Source organism: Hemiscyllium ocellatum, unplaced genomic scaffold (genome assembly GCF_020745735.1).
Source record: "Hemiscyllium ocellatum isolate sHemOce1 unplaced genomic scaffold, sHemOce1.pat.X.cur. scaffold_898_pat_ctg1, whole genome shotgun sequence".
In the NCBI taxonomy this organism is placed as follows: domain Eukaryota; kingdom Metazoa; phylum Chordata; class Chondrichthyes; order Orectolobiformes; family Hemiscylliidae; genus Hemiscyllium; species Hemiscyllium ocellatum.
Window position 1 is genome coordinate 21,990 of NW_026869293.1, and position 13,819 is coordinate 35,808.

General features: G+C 49.0%; 3 non-coding genes across 3 annotated transcripts; 1 reads left to right on the top strand and 2 right to left on the bottom strand.

Annotated features, from left to right (window-relative positions):
- Window positions 1-7,485: 7,485 nt before the first annotated feature.
- Window positions 7,486-7,558, bottom strand: trnak-cuu (transfer RNA lysine (anticodon CUU)). Its single transcript has one exon. It is a non-coding gene; the product is annotated as a tRNA-Lys (tRNA).
- A 206-nt stretch (window positions 7,559-7,764) lies between these two features.
- Window positions 7,765-7,837, bottom strand: trnak-cuu (transfer RNA lysine (anticodon CUU)). The gene has a single exon. It is a non-coding gene; the product is annotated as a tRNA-Lys (tRNA).
- A 4,206-nt stretch (window positions 7,838-12,043) lies between these two features.
- Window positions 12,044-12,116, top strand: trnav-cac (transfer RNA valine (anticodon CAC)). The gene has a single exon. It is a non-coding gene; the product is annotated as a tRNA-Val (tRNA).
- Window positions 12,117-13,819: the final 1,703 nt, after the last annotated feature.

The window sequence follows — 13,819 nt, forward strand, 5'->3', positions numbered from 1 at the left end:
ATGTCATTTCTGGCTTGGAGTCACCCCTGTGATTCACTGTGACCAGGTCAAATCTGGTGACTGTGTGTGTGAGACTGTGTGTGTGTGTGTGTGTGTGAGACTGTGTGTGTGTGAGAGACGCTGTGTGTGTGTGTGTGTGTGTGTGTGTGTGAGAGAGAGAGAGAAAGAGTGGGTCCCAGTTCAATGTAATAGTGTAGGGACCCCTCGTGGCCGGGCTGTGAAAAGCACATTGCTCAAGTCTCCCGGACCCCCGCTGCAAGATTTGATTGGCGAGACGGGTCCTCCAGTCCAGAGGTGGGAATAAAGCATCATTTTTTGATTACATTTGTACACAAGGTGGGGGGGGGGGGGCGGGGTTACGGTGACTAAGCAACAGGCTGGAATGTGGGTGAGTGAGAGAGTTTGATAGAAGTCTGTGTGAACAGAGAGGTGTGTGCAGACACTGACTGCACTGAGCCTTCATGTGAAGATTAAGCACGAAATGGGGTGGGGTTAGTATGCGTCAGGCTGGCCGAGCGGTCTCAGGTGCTGATTTAAGCTGTAGCTTGTCTTTGAACTGACGGTTTTTGTCTCACTCCAGATTGTGTGGGTTTAAATTTTTTGTCAACTCATAAACGAACTGGAGTGTGAACTTGTGATAAAACTGACCCCCAACCCACCCCCCAAGGCACCTGCTGCTGGGGATTCATCCTCGCTTTTTACAGAGACGCAGGTTACTATTTGTGAGTGAGTGCAGCCTCTGTGTGTACGGTTCTGAACCTCCCCCAGTGTCGATGGGAAAGGCAGCAGCACTGGGTAATGGAGCTCTCAGTGAAGCGAGCGGCTGCAGAGAGAGAGAGAGAGTCTGTGTGTCGCTGCACTCCATCAGACTGCAGGGAGAAATGAGGAGAAAGTGAGGACTGCAGATGCTGGAGATCAGAATGGATGAGTGTGATGCTGGAAAAGCACAGCAGGTCAGGCAGCGTCCGAGGAGCAGGAGAATCGACGTTTCGGGCAAAAGCCCTTCACCAGGAACCCGAGAGTATTGAGCCTCCTGATTGACTCAGAGCAGTGAAAGATCAGGGCGCGGACAAATGGGAGAGAGCTGTTGTTCGGGAATGTGTGTGTGTGTTTTAAAAAGGGCGCCCATCGCGGGGCTCGAACCCACGACCCTGAGATTAAGAGTCTCATGCCCCACAGACTGAGCGAGCCGGACCACGCGAACGCATTTCCTTCTACTGCTGTGGGGGGAATGGGCAATTACATGTTTTCCCATGCACTCACTGCAAACACAGATCCACAGAGAGAAAGAGATGAAGAGAGAGAGAGAGAGTGAGTCTACATAGCTCTGTGTCGCCAGCAAGCCACTCAGTTCAAGGGGCAATTAGGGACTGGTAAAACCCTCTGGCCTCACCAGGCGACCCCCCCATCTCATGAACCATCATCAACCTCATCCATTCCCTTGTCAGGTCAGGAGACAGCATCCGCAACTGCTCTCCAAGAGTCGACTCTCTGTGAACTTGCAGTTATCTGACTCTCTGCTGCCCTTGTCTGGGAACTGGGTACAAATCCCAGATCTACCATTAGCTTTTCTCTGAATAAAAAAACGATTGACCAGATCTCAGTCTGGTACAACCTGTGAACCTGTCCAAACACGGCCTTATCTTGTTAAGGTATAGCTGCAATCAAACACACTGCACTGACAAACCACAAATACATGCAGCAGCTCAACCTGCTGTTTATTTTTGCAAGATGTCTTTCGGCCCCTTGATGACACAGGGAGAAAGTGAGGACTGCAGATGCTGGAGATCAGAGTCAAAAGGCGTGGTGCTGGAAAAGCACAGGAGGTCAGGCAGTGAGAGAATCGACATTTCGAACATGAACCCTTCATCAGGAAAGAGGGGGTTGGGGCTGTGAGATTTGGCCCACTTCCATGAAGGAGGGGAAACACGTAAGATAAAACGCGATGTTCCCACCCAGGATCGAATTGCGGACCTGTCGCGCGTGCGGCAAACGTGATAACCGTGAGTAAACTTCACGACTGCTTCAGCTTCGTACATGCCCCTTCCGACTTGGAGGCACCCCTGTGATTCACTGCGAACAGATCAAATCTCTGAGCAAGAGCTGGGACACACCTCCTGACTTCAGCTGTGAAAGAGGTAGACTTTCCTCTTTTGAGCAGATAGATGTAGCATTTCACTTCCGGCCAGATGCTTTGACGAGTGCTTTTGACCTCCATACCCAGTGAGGTCTGGACTGTGCCATCAAGTGTCAGAAAGACATTTAGCAAATTGAAACAGCAGGTTTAGCTGCTGCAGGTATTTATGGTTTGTCAGTGCAGTGTGTTTGTAGCTGTGCCTTCACAAGATAGAATTAAAATTCTCACAACACCAGGATATAGTCCAACAGGTTTATTTGGAAGCAATGGCTGTTGAGTTCTGCTCCTTCATCAGGGAGCTGTGGAGCAGGATCGTAAGAAACCGAATTTACAGCAAAAGATCACAGTGTCATGCAACTGAAAGAATATATTGAACAAACTTAGATTGGTATTAAGTCTTTCATCATTCAGAGAGGGTTGCAGGTTTCGGGTCAGTAATATCTAAATCCCAGAACTTTTTTGAACTCACATTCTCGAGATGACAAGGTTTTATATATATATATACATATATACACACACATAAAGGTGAATTCTCAGCTCAGACAATGCATTGAAGGTGTGAGATTAGAGTCTGTCTGTGTCAAAAGTCATTGCTTCCAAATACCCCTATCTCAGACACCTTCCTCCACTTCCTGGACCTCTCCATCTCCATATCCTGTGACTGACACAAAGTGGACATCCACTTCAAACCCACCAACTCCCACCGCGCCTCCTGTAAAACTGCAACCCATCAGTCCCAATTTCTCTGCCTCCACCGCATCTGCTCCCAGAAGAATCAATTCCACTCCAGAACATTCCAGATGACCTGCTACTTCAAGGACCATAATTTTCCCTCCGAGGAGGTCAATGATGCCCTCCAGTACAACTGCTCCACTTCCTACACCTCTGCCCTTGAACCCCACCTCTCCAACCGCAACAAGGATAGAAACCCCCTTGTGCTCACCTTCCACCTCACCAATCTCTGAATACAATGCCTCCACCATTTCTGTCACCTACAGTCAGACTTCACCACCAGAGACATAGTTATGAGTCTGTGTGTGTGTGTGAGAGAGACTCTGTGTGTGTGTGTGTGTGTGTGTGTGTGAGAGAGAGAGAGAGAGAGAGAGAGAGAGAGAGAGAGAGAGAGAGATGAAGTGTGATGCCCAGTTCAATGTCATAGTTGAGGGCCCCCCTAGTGGCCGGGCTGTGAAAAGCATATTGCTCAAGTCTCACTGAGCCCTGCTGCAAGATTTGATTGGCGAGACTGGGTCCTTCAGGACAGAGGGGGAACAAAGCATCATTGTTTGAGTATATTTGTACCGGAGAGGGGCAGACAAAGTAATAGGCTGGAATGTGGGTGAGTGAGAGAGTTTGATAGAAGTCTGTGTGAACAGAGAGGTGTGTGCAGACACTGACTGGACTGAGCCTTCGTGTGAAGATTGAACACGGAATGGGTTGGGGTTAGTATGTGTCAGACTGGCCGAGCGGTCTCAGGTGCTGATTTTAAGCTGCAGTTTGTCTTTGAACTGGCGATTTTTGTCTCACTCCTGATTGTGTGCGTTTAATTTTTTGTCAACTCATAAACGAACTGGAGTGTGAGCTTGTGATAAAACTGACCCCCAACCCACCAAGGCACCTGCTGCTGGGGAGTCAGACTCGCTTCCCCTGCCCCTGGCGGGTTTACAGAGCCGCAGGTTACAGTTTGTGTCTGTGAGTGAGTGCAGCCTTCATCCTCCCGCAGTGTCGGTGGGAAAGGCAGCAGCACTGGGTAATGGAGCTCTCAGTGAAGTGAGCGGCTGTAGAGAGAGAGAGAGTCTGTGTGTCGCTGCACTCCATCAGACTGCAGCTAGTAATTAGGGAAAAGTGAGGACTGCAGATGCTGGAGATCAGAGTGGAAGTGTGTGGTGCTGGAAAAGCACAGCAGGTCAGGCAGCATCCGAGGAGCAGGAGAGTCGACGTTTCGGGCAGATGCCCTTCACCAGGAACCCGAGAGTATTGAGCCTCCTGATTGACTCAGAGCAGTGAAAGATCAGGGCTCATCCAAATGGGAGAGAGCTGTTGTTCGGGAATGTGTGTGTGTTTTAAAATTGGAGCCCATCGCCCAACGTGGGGCTCGAACCCACGACCCTGAGATTTAGATTCTCATGCTTCACCAACGGAGCTGGCCGGGCCTCGCTCCCGCCTTTCCGCCTACTACTGTGGGGGGAATTGGCAATTACTTTTTTCCCTTGCACTCACTGCAGACACAGATCCACAGAGAGAAAGAGATGTAGAGAGAGAGAGTGACTCTCAGAGCCTGAGTCGACATAACTCTGTGTCGCCAGCAAGCCACTCAGTTCAAGGGGCAATTAGGGACGGGTAACACCCTCTGGCCTCACCAGGTGACACCCCCATCTCATGAACCATCACCAACCTCATCCATTCCCTTGTAAGGTCAGGAGAGAGCATCCGCAACTGCTCTCCAAGAGTTCACTCTCTGTGAACTTGCAGTTATCTGACTCTCTGCTGCCCCTGTCTGGGACCTGGATGCAATTCCCAGGTCTACCATTAGCTTTTCTCTGAATAAAAATAAGATTGACCAGATCTCTGTTACAGCCTGTGAACCTGCCCAAACACAGCCCTATCTTGTGAAGGCGTAGCTCCAATCAAACACACTGCACTGACAAACTACAAATACCTGCAGCAGCTCAACCTGCTGTTTCTTTTTGCAAGATGTCTTTCGGCCACTTGATGTCACAGGGAGAAGGTGAGGACTGCAGATGCTGGAGATCAGAGTCAAAAGGCGTTGGTGCTGGAAAAGCGCAGGCGGTCAGGCAGCATCCCAGGAGTGGGAGAATCGACATTTCGAACATGAATCCTTCATCAGGAATGAGGGGATGGGGCTGTGAGATTTGGCCCAGTTCCATGAAGGAGGAGAAAAACATAAGACAAAGCACGATGACAGCATCCAGGAACGAATTGGGAACGGTTCACGGAGGAGGCGAACATGGCAACCACTACACCATGGAAACTTCACAAATGCCTGATCTTTGTACATGTCATTTCTGGCTTGGAGTCACCCCTGTGATTCACTGTGACCAGGTCAAATCTCTGAGCAAGAGCTGGGACACACTTCCTGACATCAGTTGTGAAACAGGTAGACTTTCTCTTTTGGGCAGATAGATGGAGCATTTCACTTCCGGCCAGATGCTTTGACGAGTGCTTTTGACCTCCATACCCAGTGAGGTCTGTGCTGTGCCATCAAGTGTCAGAAAGACGTTTAGCAAATTGAAACAGCAGGTTTAGCTGCTGCAGGTATTTGTGGTTTGTCAGTGCAGTGTGTTTGTAGCTGTGCCTTCACAAGATAGAGTTAAAAATCTCACAACACCAGGGTATTGTCCAACAGGTTTATTTGCAAGCAATGGCTGTTGAGTTCTGCTCCTTCATCAGGGAGCTGTGGAGCAGGATCGTAAGACACCGAATTTACAGCAAAAGATCACAGTGTCATGCAACTGAAAGAATATATTGAACAAACTTAGATTGGTATTAAGTCTTTCATCATTCAGAGAGGGTTGCAGGTTTCGGGTCAGTAATATGTAAATCTCAGAACTTCTTTGAACTCACATTCTCGAGATAACAAGGTTTTATATATATATAAAGGTGAATTCTCAGCTCAGACAATGCATTGAAGGTGTGAGATTAGAGTCTGTCTGTGTCAAAAGTCATTGCTTCCAAATACCCCTATCTCAGACACCGTTCTCCACTTCCTGGACCTCTCCATCTCCATACCCTGTGACTGACACAAAGTGGACATCCACTTCAAACCCACCAACTCCGTCCCCGCCTCCTGTAAAACTGCAACCCATCAGTCCCAATTTCTCTGCCTCCACCGCATCTGCTCCCAGAAGAATCAAGTCCACTCCAGAACACTCCTGATGACCTCTTACTTCAAGGACCATAATTTTCCCTCCCAGGAGGTCAACGATGCCCTCCAGTACAACTGCTCCACTTCCCACACCTCTGCCCTTGAACCCCAACTCTCCAACCGCAACAAGGATAGAAACCCCCTTGTGCTCACCTTCCACCTCACCAATCTCTGAATACAATGCATCATCCTCCACCATTTCTGTCACCTACAGTCAGACTTCACCACCAGAGACATAGTTATGAGACTGTGTGTGAGAGAGAGACTGTGTGTGTGTGTGTGTGTGTGTGTGTGTGAGAGAGAGAGAGAGAGAGAGAGATATGAAGTGTGATGCCCAGTTCAATGTAATCGTGTAGGGCCCCCCCTAGTGTCCGGGCTGTGAAAAGCACATTGCTCAAGTCTCACTGAGCCCTGCTGCAAGATTTGATTGGCGAGACGGGGTCCTTCAGGGCAGAGGTGGGAATAAAGCATCATTGTTTGTGTACATTTGTACTCAAGGGAGGGTGGGGTGGGGGGGGGGGTGCTGACAAAACAACAGGCTGGAATGTGGGTGAGTGAGAGAGTTTGATAGAAGTGTGTGTGAACAGAGAGGTGTGTGCAGACACTGACTGGACTCAGCCTTCGTGTGAAGATTGAACACGGAATGGGGTGGGGTTAGTATGTGTCAGGCTGGCCGAGCGGTCTCAAGTGCTGATTTAAGCTGCAGCTTGTCTTTGAACTGACGGTTTTTGTCTCTCTCTTGATTGTGTGCGTTTATTTTTTTTTCTAACCTCATAAATGAACTGGAGTGTGAGCTTGTGATAAAACTGACCCCTAACCCACCCCCACCCCCGCAAGGCACCTGCTGCTGGGGAGTCAGACTCGCTTCCCCTGCCCCAGGCGGGTTTACAGCGCCGCAGGTTACAGTTTGTGTCTGTGAGTGAGTGCAGCCCTCATCCTCCCCCAGTGTCGGTAGGAAAGGCAGCAGCACTGGGTAATGGAGCTCTCAGTGAAGCGAGCGGCTGCAGAGAGAGAGAGAGAGTCTGTGTGTCGCTGCACTCCATCAGACTGCAGGGAGAAATTAGGAGAAAGTGAGGACTGCAGATCAGAGGGAAGTGTGATTAGTTTAGATTACTTACAGTGTGGAAACAGGCCCTTCGGCCCAACAAGTCCACACCGACACGCACGAAGCGCAACCCACCCGCACCCCTACATATACCCCTTGCCTAACACTACGGGCAATTTAGCATGGCCAATTCACCTGAATTGCCCGCACATCTTTGGAAACCGGAGCACCTGGAGGAAACCCACACAGACACGGGGAGAACATGCAAACTCCACACAGTCAGTCGCCTGAGGCGGGAATTGAACCCAGGTCCCTGGTGCTGTGAGGCAGCAGTGCTAACCACTGTGCCACTAAAGACATGGGCGCATACCAAATGGGAGAGAGCTGTTGTTCGGGAATGTGTGTGTGTTTTAAAAGGGGAGCCCATCGCCGGGATCGAACCCACGACCCTGAGATTAAGAGTCTCACGCTCTACCGACTGAGCTAGCCGGGCCTTGCCGAGGTAGTGCTGGAAAAGCACAGCAGGTCAGGCAGCGTCCGAGGAGCAGGAGAATCGGGGTTTCGGGCAAAAGCCCTTCACCAGGAACCCGAGAGTATTGAGCCTTCTGATTGACTCAGAGCAGTGAAAGATCAGGGCGCGTCCAAATGGGAGAGAGCTGTTGTTCGGGAATGTGTGTGTGTTTTAAAAGGGGAGCCCATCGCCCAACGTGGGGCTCGAACCCACGACCCTGAGATTAAGAGTCTTATGCTCTACCGACTGAGCTAGCCGGGCTACGTGAATGCATGGCCTTCTACTGCTGTGGGGGGAATTGGCAATTACCTTTTTCCCATGTCCTCACTGCAAACACACAGATCCACAGAGAGAGAGATGCAGAGAGAGAGAGTGACTCTCAGAGCCTGAGTCTACACAACTCTGTGTCGCCAGCAAGTCACTCTGTGAGATTTGGCCCACTTCCATGAAGGAGGGGAAAAACATAAGATAAAGCACGTTGACAGCATCCAGGATCGAATTGCGAACCGTACACGGAGGAGGCGAACGTGACAACCACTACACCATGGAAACTTCACAAATGCCTGACCTTTGTACATGTCATTTCTGGCTTGGAGTCACCCCTGTGATTCACTGTGAACAGGTCAAATCTCTGAGCAAGAGCTGGGACACACTTCCTGACTTCAGTTGTGAAAGAAGTAAACTTTTCTCTTTTGAGTCATCACAGGCAGATATAATGGAGCATTTCAGTTCCTCCCAGCTGCTTTGACGAGTGCATTTGACCTCCATACCCAGTGAGGTCGGTGCTGTGCCTTAATCTCAGAGAGATATTTTGCAAATAGAAACAGCAGATTGAGCTGCTGCAGGTATTTATGGTTTGTAAGTGCAGTGTGTTTGTAGCTGTGCCTTCACAAGATAGAGTTACAAATCTCACAACACCAGGATATAGTCCAACAGATTTATTTGGAAACAATGTCTGTTGAGTTCTGCGCCTTCATCAGGGAGTTGTGGAGCAGGATCACAAGACACAGAATTTATAGCAAAAGATCAGTGTCATGCAACTGAAAGAATATATTGAACAAACCTAGATTGGTGTTAAGTCTTTCACCATTGAGAAAGGGTTGCAGGTTTCGGAGCAGTAATATGTAAATCCCAGAACTTCTTTGAACTGTCATTCTCGAGATAACAAGGTTTTAAATATATATATATAAAGGTGAATTCTCAGCTCAGACAATGCATTGAAGGTGTGAGATTAGAGTCTGTCTGTATCAAAAGCCATTCAAAAGTCATTGCTTCCCAATACCCCTATCTCAGACACCTTCCTCCATGTACTGGACCTCTCCATCTCCATATCCTGTGACTGACACAAAGCGGGCATCCACTTCAAACCCACCAACTCCCACCGCGCCTCCTGTAAAAGTGCAACCCATCAGTCCCAATTTCTCTGCCTCCGCCACATCTCCTCCCAGAATAATCAATTCCACTCCAGAACATCCCAGATGACCTCCTGCTTCAAGGACCATAACCTGCACCTACACCTCCCCACTTGTCTCCATCCAAGGTCCATAAGGATCCTTCCACGTCTGGTAGAGATTTTCCTGCATATCCAAACACCTCATCTGCTGTGTCCATGCACTCGATGTGGTCTCCTTTACATTGGGTAGACAGGATGTCAACTTATGGAATGTCCCAGAGAACAACTGCGGGACACACACACTAAACAACTGTAATGACATGTGGCCAACCACTTCAACTACCCTCCCACTCCGCCAAGGACATGCAAGTCCTGGGTCTTCTCCAATGCCAAATCCCAGCCACCCAATGACTGAAGGAAGAACGCTTCATCTTCTGCCTTGGGACCCTCTGCCCACGCAGACTCAATTTCAATTTCAACAGTTTTCCAATCTCCCTTCCTCCCACCTTATCCCAGATACAACACTCCAACTTGGGGTTGCCCTCTTGAACTTCCTTCCCACCTATCTGCTCCACACACTGCTCCGATCTATCGCCATCACTTTCCGCTTCTCAGCTACCTCCCTCCTCCCCGAGCCCCACTCCCCCTACCATTTATCTCTCAGCCCCAATGGGCCACTGCATTCCTGATGAAGAGCTAATGCTTGAAATGTTGACTCCCCTGCTCCTCGGATGCCACCTGACCTATTGCTCTTTTCACCAACACCTTCCACCCTGACCTCAGGTTCACCTGGACCACCTCAGACACCTTCCTCCGCTTACTGGACCTCCCCATCTCCATTTCTGGCGACTGACTCAATGCAGACATCCACTTCAAACTCAACAACTCCCACCCTGCTGCTACCCTTTGACACTGTTCTATATCTCTCTCCTGAAATGCTTCACCTCACCACTAATAATTCGCCCTTCCATCCTGCTGGAGGGGAGCTAACTCACAAATCTGGTGGGAAATCATTCAACCTCATTTGATGGACCAGGTGGAATTGTTAATGACCACGGTGTGTGCGTGTGGGGTAGTGTGCATTAATGGTTTGAGAATATTTTTTCCTCCCCCCCCCTTTCTGACAAAGCAACAAGTTGTAAAATATGTATATGAGAGAGAATGCATTTGATAAATGTGTGTTTGTGTGTGAGTGTTAGTGAGTTTGTGTGTGTGTCTGTGTGTGTATGTTTATGTATGTGTGCATGTGTGAGACTGTGCGTGTCTGTGTATGTGTGACCTTGCGTGTGTCTGTGTGTGTCTGTTTGTGTGTGTGTGTCCTGTGTGTGTGGATGTGTGTGACTGTGTCTGTTTGTGTCTGTGAGAGAGAGTGCACATGTGAGTTGTGAGTGAGTCTGTCTGTAGGTGGGTGTGTGTAGTGCAATGGTGGTCATCTATAGATTAGATTAGATTACTTACAGTGTGGAAACAGGCCCTTCGGCCCAACAAGTCCACACCGACCCGCTGACGGGCAATTTAGCATGGCCAATTCACCTGACCCGCACATCTTTGGACTGTGGGAGGAAACCAGGGCACCCGGAGGAAACCCACGAGAACGTGCAAACTCCACACAGTCAGTCGCCTGAGGCAGGAATCGAACCTAGGTCCCTGGCGCTGTGAGCAAGCAGTGCTAACCACTGTGCCACCGTGCCACCCCAACCACTGTGCCACCGTGCCACCTTGGAGGATGGTCACCCGAAGGTCTGAGGTTGTAGGTCCTGCACTGCTGAGGTGTTCTCCAACTGGGAGAGTGCACTCCTGTCTGTTGATTGTTGTGTGGCGCCCATTCATCCGTTGTCGCAGCCTCTGTTCGGTTTCACCAATGTACCATGCCTCAGGGCATCCTTGCCTGCAGCGTATAAGGTATACAATGCTGGCTGAGTTGCATGAGAAAGAGAAAAACCCATATACACGTATGCACTTGTGGGGTGAATTTGTACTTGCAGAGTTACTTTGCTCAAAAAACTGCATGAATCTATCTAAGCCTCTATTAACTCATTTTTTTTTAGGTTGGAATCAGTCTGAACATTATGGCACCGACAACAGAACACAGGGGGCGAACACCTTCAACATCTTATCTGGGCTGATACCAATTGTTACAGTTGAAAATGTGTTGCAGGTTAAAGCACAGCAGGTTAGGCAGCATCCAAGGAATAGGAAATTCGACGTTTCGGGCATAAGCCCTTCATCAGGAACCAGCAACACATTTTCAACTGCATCTCCAGCATCTGCAGACCTCATTTTTCTTTTACCAATTGTTACAGTTAACCTGAGAATGTAACTTTTGGAAAAAGTTTTGTGAATTACATATGAAAGAAGTTAAATTATCATGGTCATTCGAACAGATGAGAGATTTAACAAACAGTCAAGGTATTTTTCAATGTATAATTTCAATTACATCACACTGTAAACTTTTGCTGTAAATTGTGTGTCTTACAACTGCGTCCTCCACACCCACCTGATGAAGGAGCAGCGCTCTGAAAGCTGTTGCTTCCAATCGAACCGCTTGGACTAGAACCTGGTGTTACGTGATTTTTAACTTTGTACACCCCAGCCCAACACTGGCACCTCCAAATTAGGAAAAGGATTTTTTTATATGTATACAGAAGCGAGGTTGGCGGGGAGGAGGAAATGAGGGAGAGACCAAAGAGAAAGAGAAGAGAAAGAGAGAATTTATGTTGAGTCAGCTGACCAAAGAGGAAGTGAACGGTGTTCAAAGTTTAAAGATGGGAAAAAGTGAGGACTGCAGATACTGGAGATCATAGTCGAGGCTGTGGTGCTGTAAAAGCACAGAAAGTCAGGCAGCATCCGAGGAGCAGGAGAATCGACGTTTCAGGCAAAAGCCTTTCGCCAGGAATGAGGATTGTGAGCCAACGGGATGGAGAGATAAATGGGAGGGGGAGTGGGTCTGGGGGAAACGCAGCTGAAAATGTGACATGTGGATGGAAATGGGACTGAAATTGGATAGATTACCAATGTATTTCAGGCTATCCCCAGGTGGACTTAGACATGTACAAGCCCGATGCCAACGCATTGTTCCCATAGTGTAGTGGCTATCACGTTCGCCTCACACGCGAAAGGTCCCCGGTTCGATCCTGGGTGGGAACATTATGCTGCGGTGCTTTTATCTTCCTTTCGGGAAAAAGGCCCAAACTCACACGTTCCCCCATCCGAAGCTGAGAATTGATTCCTGGGGACAGGGTAAGTGAGAGGTCAGTGGAGATTTTGGAGTGGGTCAGAGAGCTGTTGGAGAGAAGGTGTGTGTTTCTAAAGACGTCAGTTACCCAACATGGATCTTGGAGCCACATCCCTGAGATCCAGGCTCTCTCTCACTGTCAGAGAGATGGAGGACTGGAAATCAGAGTCCTGAGTGTGGTGCTGGAAAAGCACAGCAGGTCAGGCAGCATCAGGAGCTGGAGAATCAAAGTGTCAGGCAGACGGCCTTCATCAGGAATCAGGCTGTGAGCCGAGGGGGAGGGGGTGTGGGTTTGGGGATAAGATAGCTGAAAGTGCGATGTGTCGATGGAAGTGGGGGCAATGGTGATAAGTCAGAGAGGAGGGCAGTTCCGATTTAGAAGCTTGGATCTGGGATAAGGTGGGGGTAGGGAAAAATGAGGAAACTAGTAAAATCCACATCCCGTGTGGCTAAAGGGTCCCAGTACGAAACATGAGGCTTTCTTCCTCCAGTCTCTTCCTTTATTTCAAAAATATACTTTATTCATAAAACAGTTGGTCATACCATACATACGCAAACATTTGCATACAGAGATCAGAATTTATCATTTGAATATACAGGTCTGTACGTTTATCAACCGTATGTCCACATATTTAGCTGAGGTGTCAGCAGAGCCCAAAGACTGCGTGAGCCCCCAGTTGTCGGGTGGATTGGCCCTGCTCAATTACCCCATAGTCTGCAGGCAAATGGATTAACTGTGGGCTAGGACTCGATGACTCTCCTTTGACACATTGTTCAGTCCGAAATCTGCGCTGAACGACTGGGTGGCAGGACAGTAAGGGAAAATAAGAGTGAGGGGTGTGAGTTTGGGCCAGTTCCCTGAGGGAGGAGAAAGACAGAAAGCAAGGCATAATGTCTCCACCCAGGATCAAACTGGGGAACCATTTGTCTGTGATTCAATGTGATTAGACACAATGGCAGCGCCAGGATATTGGCTACTTCTGTGCAAAGTGCTGTGCAGACGCTGACACTGAGAGTCTCTTTGTATCTCCACCTCTGTTTCGGTGTCTGTATCACCCCCTGTCTCTCTCTTTCTATATTTTTCTCCCTCTGAATCTCCCTCTCTCTCGCTATGTCCCTCTCTGTCTCTGCATCTCCCTCTCTCTGTCTGTATTTCTCTCTCTCTCTGTCCTCACTCACCCGGTGTCTGTATTTCTCACTATGTACCTATCTCTCTCTGTCTCTCTGTCTGTCTGTGTCTCTGTGTGTGTGAGCTTGGACGGTGTGGCAATGCTGAGACACAATGTGAAAGCTGCAGGGTGGGAGAAAGACCTGAAGTCACTGGAGCAGAAATTAGGCCATTCGGCCCAACGAATCTGCTCTGCCATTCTATCATGGCTGATAGGTTTCTCAACCCCTTTCTCCCGCTTTGTGGAGCCAGTGGCTTGGAGGTGTCAGTGTGGCCGAATTCGACAGATGTGCGTGGACTGTTACTGTGTGGATTCTGGATTAGAGTGGTGCTGGAAAAGCACAGCAGTTCAGGCAGCATCCGAGGAGCAGTAACATCGACGTTTCAGGCAAAAGCCCTTCATCAGGAGTACAGGCAGAGATAAGGGGTGGAGAGATAAGTGAGAGG